The sequence below is a fragment of the Onychomys torridus genome, chromosome 3 (assembly GCF_903995425.1).
Source record: "Onychomys torridus chromosome 3, mOncTor1.1, whole genome shotgun sequence".
In the NCBI taxonomy this organism is placed as follows: Eukaryota; Metazoa; Chordata; class Mammalia; order Rodentia; family Cricetidae; genus Onychomys; species Onychomys torridus.
Genome location: NC_050445.1, coordinates 104101790 through 104115075, shown reverse-complemented (window position 1 = coordinate 104115075; position 13286 = coordinate 104101790). Strand labels below are relative to the sequence as shown.

Here is a 13286-nt window from a genome sequence, read left to right as displayed (position 1 = left end):
CTCATTAGAGCCTCAGCCTGGAGACCTTACTTCTCAACAAATGTGGGTCCCAGGAATGAGGTTTCCACTGGGGAATGCCCATTACCGTTTTCTCCTTCAGTGATAGCTGCATGCCTCCAGTGCCTTTCCCAGGGAACCCCACTCCACAGAGGATCTGGGGACAGGCTGGCCTGTGTCTCACTGCCTGGGACTCACTGTTTGTCCTCTAGTCACTGGCCACCAAGCCAGCACTTGGCTGGAGACAGAGCGCTTTCTTTGTTTGCCCCCTGCCTGGCGATTCCTTTCTGAAGCTTTACGGAGGCTCAGCCATTTTGCCCTCCTGCTCTGGGGAAAGCTTCCCGTTTCTCCCCCTCTGCAGGAACTCACCCTCGCAGGGCGACTTTCTGGTCCTCTCCTTTGCTTTGAAGAGGGTCTGAGGATGCTTTGACCTGAACTGGGGGCAAGGGGGACTGAAAGACACTCTGAATCCCCACAGACCTCTTTCGCTTTGCAATTTGGAAGTTGGGGAAGCCAGGCTCTCCTATTCCCACCAAAGTTCACAACAACAGAAATATAGAAATATAGGCAGGACTCAGCACATCATTTTTCTATTGCCCAGCACACACTCTGTATGCCATAGAAAAACTAGGGCTAGCATCAAGTTCCACTCAGCTGGACATAGTCCCTTCCCTAATGTGGTCACAATCCCTTTCACCCCTGATCTTTGTAGCCAAGAGGTCCAGTCTGTGGACCTCATGTATGTTGGTCCTAACAATTGGCTTTCAAACATCCAATTTTCCCTTGAAGATCAGGTCTGTTTCAAGAGGACATGGGCTCTGTACAGAGCTGCCCATGCTGAGTCTCTTGTTGGAAGCCCAAGGCAACCACAGAACAGGACATCTGTGGGTGTCACCCATGTGGAAAGGGGTGGGTGGGTACAGAGGGGCTGAGCATGGAGAACCTATGGTTATTGCCACAGAAAGGAAGGAGTAGACACCTGGGGAATACAAATCACAGGAAGTCCTGGCCCGACCCACCGGACAACTCTGTGGTGAGCAGGGCAGCAGCCCCAGCTTGCGCGCGCACTCAGCCCCTGCTGTTGTGCGCCTTCTTCAAGCTAAGGTTTCCTGAGAGCTTGAGGTGCCCCGGAATGGGAAGGAGATGTCCCCATCCTCAGGTGGCCCCAAGCCCCTTCACCTCCCCTCCCCAGAGTGAATGAAGTATACGGAGACTGGGGACGTGGTGCACATTGGTCTGGCTCCCTTCTGGGCACCCTGCCGTCGACTAGGGTACGAACCAAGACTTCGACGGCATCCAGCCTCCCGTGACCCTCCCGCCTCCGGAGCATCCCTGGGCTGCAGCCGGCGCACGTCGAGGGCTAGAACTGGGTGGGGGGACGCTGCAGCCTAGGTACCCGCCCTCCACCCAGCGCCCCGACGCCAGCTCCCTTCCTACCTGCGGCCGGGGCTGCGCGGGCCGCTCCGGGCTCGGCCGCGCTAGGACGCGGGCGCCTGGGCTCCTGGGCTCGCGCAGCTCGCCTGCAACCTCTCAGCTCGCTAGGGCTCCGAGGGCGGGCGGAGGGGCGGGGCTATCTGGACACACCCACTGGGCGGAGTTTGTCCGCGCCGTCTTGCCCGCCCCTACTCAGCTGCCTCCATCTCTCCTTTCCCACCTTTTCTGCTCCTGCACCTCTCTTCCACCTACTTCTGTCCTGCTCTCCTCCTCCTTCTGCCCTGCACCCCTCCTCTCTCTGTCTGCCTTCGTATCCCTCTAGCTGCCCCCTCCTCCCTCTGCCTCGCTCCCCTCCTTCCTCGGCCCTGCCCCCCTCTTCTCTCTGCCTGCCCCCTCCTCTCTTCCTCTCTCTGACCTCCTTCTCTCTCCTAGCCCTGCTCCCTCTCCATCTTCTTCTTGGCCTCCATCCTCCTTCAGTCTCCTGGCCTCAAAGGTCTACCTCAATTGTTTCTCTGGCTCTGTCACGCCTTCTCTCTTGGGGGTACTGTGGGAGCTAGGTAGGACTCTTGAGCCCTCCCCACTTCCCCTGTCTGCGGTGGCCTTCTGTAGGAATCAAAGTTTCTACCTGGAGCTACCAGGCTGGGAAAGACTGCCACTGCAGGAGTGGATTGGTCATGAAGACGTGTGTGTGTGTGTGTGTGTGTGTGTGTGTGTGTGTCTGTCTGTCTGTCTGTCTGTCTGTCTGACTCTGTGTGTGTCTCTGTGTGTCTCTCTGTGTGTGTACAGCAGACCACAATCTGGAAACCCCCAGTGTTGGCTAAGGCACCTAAGTGCTCTGCTTCCAGCTCTTGAGGTGTGAGGGGTTGGTTGTCTAGAGCATCTCTGCTCCTGGCCAGCCCCAGCACAATGCCAGCTGCCTCTCTCCCCAAGTCCAGACCTCCTGGCTCCTGCCATAGAGACTTTGGGGGAAAGGCCATGCCTGCCTTTTCCACGTTCCCCAAAGGCGCAGAAAGAACTCCTCTCCTCCTGCTATGATGTCCTCCTGCTTCTGTCCCTGACTCTGGCATTTACTATCCGACTTCCCATACTCTACCTTCATCCATCCTGGGGTTTCTAGCCTCAACTCCCAAAGGCCACCCGACTTCTGTCTCTTTCTCCACACTCACTTCCACAAGCATGGAGGGAAGCTTGGCACTCTCTGGAACCTTCTGACTGGTTACCAGGTGCTGTGTGTACTTCAAATAAATCTTTCCAGAGTTCCTTCTGTGCACCACACACTGGCCTGGGTTTAGGGACACCATAGCACTTATGAGGCCAGTGAAAGAAACAGGCTTTCCTGGAAAAATCATTTGAGACTCTAGAAGGACAAGCTCTGCCAGGGCCACCCATGAGGGTCCTAGCCCAGGTTGGGATGACAGTTAGGTCTATTCATGAAAGTGCCACTGGGGAGGGAGCCGCCATGCTTGGTTGAATGTACAAAGCTGTTAGAGGGAAATGTGGGTGTGGCTTGGAGCAGAGATTAGGGAAGCAAGGAAGAGGGCTGCTTTCACATGCCTGATGACCCTTTCCATGTCTTCCAGTCTCAGGACCTCAGTTTTTACTGTGGGCCCTTCTCCCCACTTCTCACACTCATATGATTGGGTAGAGAGCCCCCTTCCACAAGTAGGAATGTGACCCATAGCCAGTCAGGACATGTCACCTCAAATCAAGGGCATGTGACAGAAGTTAGGCTAATGACACCTCCACCTGGGACTTTTACCAAGGTCTTGATCACCAACAACTGGGCTGGCACACCTGGAACAGCTCCTACCTGAATACAAGGGAAGATAGAGGAAGACAAAGATGAGGCAGACAGAGGCCTGGTGAATGTTGTGTGAGCCCTCTGATCCAGCCATGCCTGTAGGCAGATTGATTCTCTGAATAATCAAGATACTTTATAAAGGTTAATTTGTTGTTATTTTACGTGTCTGTGTGGGTATGCTCGTGTGTGTGTGTGTGTGTGTGTGTGTGTGTGTGTGTGTGTGTGTGTGTGTCTGCAGACTTCAGAAGAGGATCTTGCATCCTCTGGAATTGGAGTTACAGGTGGTGGTGAACCACCATGTGGGTACTGAGAATTGAACTAGGGTCATCCAGAAGCACAGCCAGTGCTCTTAACCACTGAGCCATCTCTCCAGCCCCTGCCCCTTCATATTCTTGATCGGCTTTTATTTCCATCGTTCCATGCCTCTGCATCTGTTTGACCTCCCACTGAAAGCTGCCCCTGGCTGTCAAGACAGTTTCTTAGGCTTGCCAACTTCTCCATAGCACTCTCCCCTCTGCCTCAGCCCCATGCCTCTCAGCCTAGCTGCATCACTCGAGGCGTGTTGTTTAAGCAGATAATATCCAACCACAGACTTGGCATGGTAGAGTTCTGAGCACTACATCTGAAGCATGAGGTAGGGGTGTGTGTGTGTGTGTGCGCATGCACATGCACTGTAGCTACAGGTGAGGCAGGACCCTCAGCCCCTTGTGAAAAGCCTGAGTGAGACTCTGTCAGGTAACTCACAGGCATTTTGTGGGCTGGAAGCAACCTCTGTAGCACCTCACTTCCAAAATGTCAGCAGCCAGGCTCTGGCGGTGGTGGAAGAATGTCCATGGGATGCTATATGCCCTGAGATGGTGCTGAGTAGAGGTTAATGCCTCTCAAGGCATGGGCAAGCATGCCTGAAAGCCTTGCACCTCCAGCTGTGGTGGGCAACAGGGTCTAGAATTTGTTGGATGTCTTTCTACTTCGACCTTGTGTTCATTTTCATGGAGGCCTATTTCTGGCAAGTAATATTGGTCTTTTAGTTACAATGTGATGTAAAGTTTCCTTTTGAGATACACTTATTTAATCTAAAAAAAGGAAATATTTAAGTAAATAAAAATAGACATGGCACACAGATTTTTGCCCAGCTCTTGTGGCTGGTTTGCAAATGCCTTCAGTTTGTGTGGCCTAATTTTGAGAAATGCTTCGTCTGTGTATTCATTGACTCAACAAATATTTATTGGACACCTACTGGGTGTGAGACACTGGGGGAGGACTGAACGAAGAGACACTAGAGTTAGAGAAATTCCATTCAGGAATCCAGGATCTGAGTGGCCGACTCATCCATACACAACATTAAAAAACCCCGAGACTTGATCCTAGGAGCACCAAGGAGCCATTGAGTGATCCGGAGATGAAACATAAGATAGAATTTAAGAAAGCTGAGACTGGCCGGTGTATGGGATGGAGAAAGGGAGAGAAGAAGACTGGAAACCAACAGCTCACTGGGAGCAGCTTTGTGATAGCTTTGAGAGGGTTGGAGGGGCTGGCACCTCGCTGAATTCCTAGCACATAGTAAGCACTCAATAAATGGCTGGAACTACTGCTGTTACTGTTATTAAAATCCTCTCTCTCTTTCTTAACTTAGAGAATTCATTGAGTCTCAGACCCATGGGTTATCAAACCAGTTTGTGGATATTAGCTATTTAGGCCCTTTGATGGATTAGTTGAGGTCCCAAGAGGGGGCAATGGCTTGTCTTAAGAAGCCTAGGAAGAAGCCTGTCCAGTGTCGAAGCCAGAAAGACATGACCACTAGCTGCATTTCCAAGCACTTACTGTGCTAATCACTGACACATGGGAACACAAAGGCACAGAGGGCTGAGTGCTTGGCTCAGAGACACACTGTGGGAGAGTTGCAGGACTGGGATTCCAAATCAGGTCTGCCTGCCCGTAGGGCCAGCAACTCCTCATCTTGTCTCTGGATTTTTCATAATCCCTGACAGCCACTAAATGAGCCCTGAAGAGGGAGTCAGAATGCCCGGTGCTGTTACTAACCTGCTGTGTGACCTTGGACAAGTTCTCCCCCATCTCTGAGCCCTTTTCCTCCTCTGTAAACAGAAGGCAATTCAAGCCATTAGGCTGCTGCATGTGGATATTATACTTAGGGGTCTGCTGTCCTTGCTTTTGTCCAGTCCTGCTGCTCAGGACCCCTATCTGCTGCTCAATCTGACTTTGTCTCCATGACAACATCAAATTCCATCTTCCAGGCTCATTGAAAGTATTAGCAAGATGGAGAATCCCCTTCCAACACAGTAAATCCCTGCTGTGGGAAAACAGGCCTTTGCTGGTTGTATTTGATTTCCAGAGGGCTGGAATTACTTTACTCACACCCCTGCTCTGGGCTGAAGATGTCCCCCTCAGTGAACAGTCCCTGCAGTTATATGTATTAGTACTTGGAGGCACGAGACACCAGAGTTGGGGATATCGAATGGCAAAGTCCAGGGTCCACTTTAGAGAGATCTGAGACTTGGTCTTGAGGACACAGGGGAATCACCGAATGCTCAGGAGCTGAAAAGTAAGGTGGGCCTTAAGACCCGAGGGAAATAATAGGGCACGAGGTAGGTCATCTTGTCATCCTATCCTTGAGTCACACTGGGGCACATCACCACTGACTGTGGCCCCACTGCAGAACATTCAAACATGTGGGCTTTCTCACCTGCAGGGATCAGCAGATGGACATTGAAGCATGCAAAGGTGACCACAGGAGCAAGTCCACAGGATGGGTTGAGCAGTACCTCAGGGGTAGCTGGATGAACACTTTCCCCAGCACAAAGCATTGGGGTACTCTGCTAGCTGTCGACCTTAGGCAAGGGGCCTAAGCTTCCTGAGCCTCAGTTTTCTTGTGTATAAGATGGGAATGAGACTAGGATTTTTTTTTTCTCACAAATCCACCAGGAGGGATCCAGAGAATTTCCTGGTATTCAGCACATGATCAGTTCCTATTTACCACTCTGCTGATGTCGACAAGCTCTGCCTTCCCGGGGTGGGCTAAGGTCAGCCTCACGGGCTGCCACCTCTAAGAAGCCTGCCTAATTTTCTCCAACTGTACATTATTTCATCTCTGCTAGAATTCCCAGCTCATTCTTGCTTTCTTTAGTATTCATTATTTTCCTCTTGGTGGAGGGGGGGGGGCTGTGATTCCTTGGAGCCCATACTCAGTGAGACCAGTACTGTTGACCCTTATGTCCTTTCCTGGTAGAAGGCAGCTGAGACCCTTGGGTTCCCTCACATATGGACTGCCTGTATCCAGTCTATGGCATTAATTTCAAGCTCCTTATAAAGATACTTCCAGGCTCTTGCATATGTGGTTCCTCTACCAAAGACACTGTCTCTGCATTGTGTTCTTCCAAGGAGCTCTCCTGTAGGGTTGACCTGGATGTACCAGGTTCAGCCCCATCTCACCCTCACATGATGCTGAGCTCTGGGACATAACAGGACTTCAAGGTAGAAGAACTGGATTCTCACCCCAGTAGACCATTCAGGAACCACACAACCTGGGGTAAACCTTACCCATATGGAATAGCCACATCAAGCATTTACTGAGCAATCACTCAGAATATTCAATGTCAAGTGAGCTAGCTGTCTTATTTAGGGTTTCAATTGCCATGAAGAAACCATGATCATGGCGACTCTTATAAAAGAAAACATTTCATTGGGGCTGGCTTACCATTCAGAGGTTTAGTTCATTATCCTCATGGTGGGACATGGTGGCATGCAGACAGACATGGTGCTGAAGAAGAAGCTGAGGGTTCTACATCTTGATCTGCAGGCAGCAAAAAGAAAATGCCACACTGGACCTAGCTTGAGCTCAAAGTCCACCCCGCAGGGACACACTTCCTCCAACAAAGCCACACCTACTCCAACAAGTCCACACCTCCTACTAATGCCACTCCCTATGAGCCTATGGGGGCCAATTTTATTCAAACCACCATATGAACCTTGTAAATGCTTCAGTGCAAGTGGAATGTAAGTCCCTTTATAGATCAAGCTATAAGAAAAAAAGGTGACCTGCCCAAAGTGACATGGCTCACATGCTCTCCTTTGACCCTTTTGAGTTGGTCACACTCTAGAGAACCACTGTTTGGAAATATCACTCATTTTTTAGCACCTCTGTCTCATGGCCTGTTGTAGTGGGTGGTTGTTTGAGCCAAGCCTTGAAGCATGACATAGCTCAACTTTTCCCCGGACCCTATGAGAAATCTCCCGTGGTTGTGAGTTAACCCCCAGGTAAATTCCTTTGCTCATTAAATAGACTGTATGGATTAATCCCATTAGCCCGTGAAATAGGAACGAGAAGAAGACTCTGGCCACAGGACTGAGGTAGATTGCAGGGGAGGGTACCCTGAGCAAGACTGGCACACACTGACTCCTGCTGAATCACAGAGAGCAGGCATTATGGAGAACCTCCTGTGGGGAGACTGTTCCAGTAGCCACCCTGGCGGACCTTGTGGGTTGTACTTGATTCCCAACAAACCAAGGAGGTAGGAATGCTTCCTGTCCTTATTCTATCTGAGGTCCATTAAGGGAAGATACTTTACCCAGGGGCACAGCTGGAAGTGTGGGAGCTGAGGGTGGGTGCCTACCCCTTTTGCTAATGCATGCTGATAGTATGCCTTCATGTGTCTAGTGTCATGGCTAGACAGAAGGCATGTGAGAAAAGCATGCCCATATTGGTGCTCATGTGTGTAGAGTGGACCAGGAGAGGTGAGAAGTCACGTGGCTCCTTACAAACACCGTCACAGCCACTGTCTCCACAAAACCTGAGTGAAGTCCACAGTAGTACTCCTGTGGCTGTCACAGAATACCCACCAAGGCAATGGAGACGGGGAAGGTTTATTTTAGCTTGCAGTCTGGGGGTACAAGGATGTCAAGGTGGCAAGAACATAAAGCAGCTGGTCACATTGATGACCCCGTGGAATGATACAGCTTCATTGAGAGTGGACCTTTCAGTTAATCTAATCTAGGTCATCTCACAGATGTGCTAGAGGCTTGTCTCTTTTTTATCCAAGATCCTGTCAAATTGACAATCAATGGTTTTGGGGTTTTTTTTTGTTTTTGTTTTTGGTTTTTGGTTTTATTTTGTTTTTGTTTTTGTTTTTGTTTTTCGAGACAGGGTTTCCCTTGTGTAGCTTTGCGCCTTTCCTGGAACTCGCTTGGTAGCCCAGGCTGGCCTCGAACTCACAGAGATCCGCCTGGCTCTGCCTCCCAAGTGCTGGGATTAAAGGTGTGTGCCACCACCGCCCGGCGACAATCAATGTTAACACATATCCGCACATATTCATCATATCCACACACCTGAATTGAAAGTCCGGGATTGTACCCAATCACCTGTGGGTACAAATGCATTCAACTCACACAGGACTGAGAGGTGCCCCTTGCTGCTACTGTGGACAGTGGGCTTCTTAAACTCTCTCTGCAGTCCATGGCATATAAAATAGGTATGCAAATCAAACAAGCCATAAAGAAATGTATGTTAAAACAGCTCTTTGTTATACATAAGGCAAAAGCAAGTCTGCATGCTAAAGAGATGAATTTGTTTATTTTTCTCATAAAGATTCAGTCTTGTCTGAATAATTGGAACTACTGAGAATGCCCTAGAAGAAAAACAGTTTAAAAGGCAGAAGTGTGTTTAAGGCCATTTCTGAAATCGTTGAGAATTCTGTTCCAATCCCAAGCCCAAAGTCACTGAGCCAGATTTTTATGAGACTCAAGGCAGCAATTCAAATGGCAGTTTTAAAAATCAGACATTCTGCACTGGAGAAATGACTCAGTGGGTAAGAATGTTTGCTCTGTAAGCGTGAGGACCCAAGTTTGACTCTCCAACAAACAACAACAAAAAAGAGTTTGGCTTCATCTGCCCATAACCCCAGCACTGGGAGGTGGAGATAGGCAGGTCCCAAGAGGCACTTGGGCATGTGTGTAGCCGCTCCTACAGAGGTTGGCCAAGGACTGTAGGCTTTGGGGAACATGGAAACACTCCCAGATGTCCAGATGACAATAATGGTTGTGGGAGGCAGGCCAACCACCTAGGACAGGTCAGGCCCAGGTCCTGATACGCTGTCCTTGCCAGTGGGGACTAGCCTGTGTGCTACTCAGCAGTCAGTGTGATAGTGTCTGAGATGGTAACTTCCAGGGAAGGGGAGGGGAGAGAAGGGGACGGAAAAGGAGGGGAGGGAATGGGAGGGGAGGGGAGGGAAGAGCCGGTACACCATCCAGTGATCCTCTCCTAGGCCACACTCTGCCCCAGGGGATGGAAGATCCCCTCCTAGAGGTCCACCTCTTAAAGCCTCCACAAATCACCCAGCTAGTGACCCAGCTTTAGCACACAGTGGACCCCAACTACAGCATGTGAGCACAAATGCAGCTGAGGAGTGAGCGAATGAGGCCAGCCATATCTCAGCACTGTTTGCTTGCTTTCTACTAGCTCTGCTGGACTGGAGTAGTAGGCTGTGGCACTCTGGGGTGAGAATTCTGACTTAGGAGTCAGGTTTGTCCCAGGACCTTCTTAAAGGGGCCAGCACACCTCACTCTGTCAACACAGACATGGTCATAACAGCCCAGGTGAGGTGGCAACAGGTAGAAACCTGGTATGAAGCACATGGCTACCAGGCCCCTAACTCCTATATCTCAGGAAGTCCGGAGGCAGCCAGCACTTCCCACTTTCATTAGCCATTAGAGTGACAGCTAATCACAGCCTCCTTATTTATGAGATAAACCATGCATTCAGCATATTTCTTCAAAACGGAAGCTATTGGCAGTCCTAGAATAGCTCCTGAGAGGGAAAGCCCACGGTTAATGGAGCCTTTAGAGACAATGGGCAATCAACAGGGCGGGAGCCAGTCACATGGGCCTGCTGGTAGGGGGATAAAGGATCTGGGTTGGGGCGGCAGCAGGAGAGGAGCAGCCATGTTTGTGGAGGAGACCACAGCATCCCAGAGTTTGGAGGCAAAGGGCTGGAGAGGTGTTGGCAGATGGAGGTGGGGTGCAGGAGCCCTGGAGGAGGAGGAGCCTTGCACCTGTTCATCCTTGCTGCTTCCTCTCCCTCCCCCCCTACCCCCCTTGTTTCCTCTCCAGAGCTCTTGAGCCTCCTTTTTCCTTTCCCTCTTCCTGGCCTTCTTCACTTCTCCTTCCTCTTCCTTCTTTTGGTGTCTCAGTTCTTTATTACTTAGATAGGAATACAGTGTTTAAGACAGACATTGCTTCTCTGTGTGTGTTTGTGTGGTCTAAGTGTGCACATGTGGAGAACAGAGGTTGCTGTACTGTGTCTTCCTCTATTGTCCCTCCCCCCTTTTTAAGCAGGGTCTCTCACTGGATGATGGTCAGTGAGCTCTGAGCATCTTCCTGTTTCTGCCTCCACCCAGCACCAGAGTTAAAGACTCATGCCACCACACCCCACTTCTATGTAGGTGCTAGGGATCTGAACTCAGGTCCCTATGCTTGCTTAGCAGCACTTCCCCTGCTGACCTGTCTCCCTGTGGCCCTAAGTATTTTCCCCCTGTGGCCCATCCTTTTGATTGTTACACTTAATCCTTCGTTGTCCCCCCCCATTCCCTTCCCACAGATAATCACTAGGAACAGCTTACTGAAGGCCCTTCTAGAATGTTCTTTCCATTAGCATATATCTCTATATTCCTAGAAACACAAAGGTTCCAACTTAAGAAAGGATGGGATAGTTTATCTTCTTGGTTAACTTGATGAGACTGGGAGTCACCTAGGAGACAGGGAAGTCTTATGAGAGAATTTCCAGAGAGGCTTCACTAAGGAGGGGGAAAAATCACCTGTATATGGGTTGCACCTTCCTATGAGCTGGGGTTTCCTGTTGAACGAGAAGAACACAGTTTGCTGAGCACCATTGTTCATCTCTCTCCTTCCTAAGTGTGAATGCAATGCGACCAGCTGTTTCACACTCCCTACCATGCTTGATGCACCCTCAAACCACAAGCCCCTTAGTCCTTAGATAGTGTCTCCACACTAAGAAAAGTCACCAACACAGGAATCATGTGCTTTGGTTCATAGTTCCAGAGGCTTCAGTCCACCATGGTGGGAAGGGCATGGCAGAGCAACTTACATCCTTGTGACCAGGAAGCAGAGGGAGGGATGGAGGAAGGGAGAGAGAGAGAGAGAGAGAGAGAGAGAGAGAGAGAGAGAGAGAGGGAGCCTGCACTTGGATTTCTCCTTTATTCCATTCTGGTCCCCAATCCGTGGATGATATGATTGTCTCTCTGGAAACATCTGACACACCTAGGGTCATCTCTCCCACCCCTCAGACCCTGTCCTGAAGGGCCCCAGGACTGGCTGCCAGGGTGCTTGATCTGCCTGCAGTTACCTCTCTCTCTGGAGCACTGGACGAATCTTTGCTGAGCTCTCACCATGAAGCTCTGGGGAAATTAGAATCTGTGAATGCCAGACAACCAGTCCAGTCTGAGCTCCCCCAGGGCCTGCTAAGCAGAGATGGAGCCAGAGCTGATATGGAGACAAGCGTCCAGCCTGGGACTCTAGCCAAACCTCACAGATGGCCGCTGGCCACAGAATCGGGCACCAGAGGGAGGTCCAGCTGCAAGATGCTCACTCTATCTCTGAGTAGGACAGAGCAGGGGTTTGGAGACCTCTCCAAAGGGGCCGAGAGGGGCTGAGGCAGGAGAGATAGGTGTTGAGGGTATCCTCCTTGGGAGCACAGTTCTGAGACTGGAAAGAGATCCCATTTCTGAAGGGGTGGATGTCAGAGGAGGAGGCAGGGTTGGGGGTTCAAGGTGAAATAAATGCCCATAAACCCTCCTTTGTCATCTCATGGATTTTCCCCTCCCCAACTTTCTTACTTCAGGTCCTAGGCATGCCCAACCTTTTCCTACCTCAGGACCTTTGCATAGGCACCCCTCACTCCAGCAGATCCCTCCTCATTGTTGAGAGCTCAGCACCCTTGTCCCTGCCTTCTCTGCTCACCTTTCATAAGACTGCCAGCCAGCCCCAATCATTCTCCCCCACCATGGCCAGCTTCTGGAGGAGCAACTGAGTAGCAATCTCTGTTGTCTTTGTGGGGAACTACAGTTCAGCAGGAAAGAGAAGAATCCCTGTGACGTATCCCTGTGACATGAGGTGAAGGCCACTCTTTTGGGGTTGGTAGGATAGTGACTCTAGAGGCCACAGACAGGAGGCTCACTGAGGGCTTGAGGTGGGAAGCTTTCCAGAAGAGGAGGTCAGGTGGTCAGGAGTGAGCCAGGAACATGGGAAGAGGAGGGATTCTGGCAGGTAACTCAGCTTACACAAAAGGTTCAAAACGGTGAGTGGTGAGTGCCCGGAAATTGAGGCAGGGGTGTGGAAAGTGGGGAGCACCAGACTAGGGACCTCGCAAGTGGTGGGCTTGGAGCTAAAAGTGTGTGTGTGTGTGTGTGTGTGTGTGTGTGTATGTGTGTGTGTGTGTGTGTAAATCATGACAACCAACTGGTTTGGGAGGCCAGTTTTGGAGATGCATCAGGGTCAGAAGGTGAGGCCTATGAGAGCCCAGCTCCAGGCATAGGCCCCTGCCCCAGAGGCTAGGGAGGAAGACAAATAATCTGAATTCTCTGTGACACCTCCCCAGAGCCCTTGGAGCGACTGTCTTGCCATGAGTGGCCCCAGGCCTGACCCTCCCAGGCTGTGTATGGAGAAGTTTCTCAGAACAGGGCACCTACGTGGCCTGGTCCCAGCCTAAGGCCCCTCCTATGTAAGCAGACTACAGTCTCCTCACCTGCCCACAGGAAAAATTGCCTCATGGGTTTGATGGTGATTCACTGAGACATGGATGTATTGATGGGACACAGACCAAAAGAAGGAAAAGCTGCTGGTGGTTTGGAGGAGTCCAAAGCATCTGGAGAATCTCCAAGTCTTTTCTGGAGTAGACTTACCTTCTACTCCCTTAGAGCCCCCCACCCCCGAGCCTCCTCCCTCAGAGCGTCTACCACAGGGTCACTTCTAAAGCCTAGACAGGGCCCATACTGGAGTTGACAGCCAAAGACATAATGCTCCACAGCCA

The 13286-nt window shown here is 50.8% G+C and overlaps 1 protein-coding gene across 1 annotated transcript in view; it reads right to left on the bottom strand.

Annotated features, from left to right (window-relative positions):
* The window catches only part of Slc6a1 (solute carrier family 6 member 1), a 34975-nt gene extending 33302 nt beyond the window's left edge, over positions 1-1673 (bottom strand). The window contains exon 1 of the mRNA XM_036181785.1: positions 1435-1673. The gene's annotated coding sequence lies outside the window, so the exon portion shown is untranslated. The remainder of the gene's footprint in view (positions 1-1434) is intronic.
* Between the last annotated feature and the right edge of the window lie 11613 nt (positions 1674-13286).